At 40.7% G+C, this 1,485-nt stretch overlaps 1 non-coding gene across 1 annotated transcript; it reads right to left on the bottom strand.

Moving 5' to 3' along the window:
- Positions 1 to 743: 743 nt before the first annotated feature.
- LOC141610022 (small nucleolar RNA R71) lies at positions 744 to 850 on the bottom strand. The gene has a single exon (XR_012527918.1). It is a non-coding gene; the product is annotated as a small nucleolar RNA R71 (small nucleolar RNA).
- Positions 851 to 1,485: the final 635 nt, after the last annotated feature.

Below are 1,485 nucleotides of genomic sequence, written 5' to 3'. Positions count from 1 at the left end.
ATGCTTAATTGTGAACACCAAATGGCTCCGATCAAAAATGGCGCCGTTGCCGGGGACGGTGTTTAATTGATTTAATATTTCTCTTATTGTTTTTAGTTGTGTCTTTTTCACCTTGGGGAAGTAAAACTCCTCAAGGTTTGTTCTAATTGTTTTTGAGTTGTTTGATATTTTGCATGTCTAGAAGGTTACAAAGAGATTTGTTACCTTTTGACCGTGAAATCGAAAGAACCTTGACGAATAATAGGAGACTTGTTAGGAGGAATTTGGGAGGTGTTGGTGAAGTTGTTCAACCCACTAGTGAGTTTGTCAATCCTTTCGCAATAGAAGGAGAAGAGAACCCATTAAACAATACCACACAAAATCCACCTACAATGCCTAAATTCTCATCACACTCTATACCCACCGAGGAGGATCTACCAAATGGTACTCCTACCCCACAACATCTTACCGGAAACTTTATTGCCAAGTCCGCCTTCATTCAACTAGTTGAGAGGAGCCAATTCGGGGGAATGCCTAGTGAGGACCCTCATTCTCATATGGAAACATTTTGTGATTATTGTGAAGCTATCTCTCAAACGGGCGTGACTCAAGACCAAACAAGATGGGTCTTATTTCCTTTTTCGTTAATCGGCACCGCAAAGCAATGGTTGAAGGGCCTTGATAAGGCCACCCTTGGAATAGATTCTTGGAAGAAGCTAGCTCTAGCTTTCTACAAAAAATTCTACCCACCGGAGAAGACCAATATGCTAAGAGCTCAAATTACGGGTTTTAAGCAAAGGGATGAAGAATCTTTGTATGAAGCTTGGGAGCGGTTCAAAGGTATTTGTCGCTCATGTCCTCACCATGGACTTAGCGAATGGTTTTTAGTGCAACAATTTTGGAATGGTTTATATGAAGATTCAAGGAACATTCTCAATATGGGATCAAATGGAATGTTCACCGAAGTTGATGACAATCAAACATGGAACAAGATTGAGGAAATGGCGGTCCATAATTCGCAATATAGTAGGCCTCGCAAGGCTACTAGAGGAGGAAAGTATGAAGTGGACACCGTTACTCAATTGGGTGCTCAACTTAGTGCTCACATTGACACAATCAACTTGAAGTTTGAACAAGCTATGGCTAGACTTGAGGAAAGCTCAAAATCATCAAAGCATCATGTTAATGCCATGACGGCATCCTCATCAATCCCAAGCGGGATATGTGAGAATTGTGGAACCTTGGGTCATGAATCAAGCGAATGTAGGGGAACAACCGAGCAAGTCAATGCTTTCCAAGCTTACAAAAGTGGTACCCCTTATTCAAATTTTTACAATGAAAACACCAAGTTCCATCCAAATCTCTCATACAAAAGCCAAAATGTCCAAAACCCTCAAACAACATACACTCCACCACCCATGAGAAATCAAAATCAAAGACCCTTTTTCAATCAAAACCAAGGTTACCAAAATCAAAACCCATACAATCACCACAATGACCAAAGTT

Source organism: Silene latifolia, chromosome 10 (assembly GCF_048544455.1).
Source record: "Silene latifolia isolate original U9 population chromosome 10, ASM4854445v1, whole genome shotgun sequence".
In the NCBI taxonomy this organism is placed as follows: Eukaryota; Viridiplantae; Streptophyta; class Magnoliopsida; order Caryophyllales; family Caryophyllaceae; genus Silene; species Silene latifolia.
Note: the sequence above shows the minus strand (reverse complement) of the source record. Positions and strands in the feature narration are given on the sequence as shown.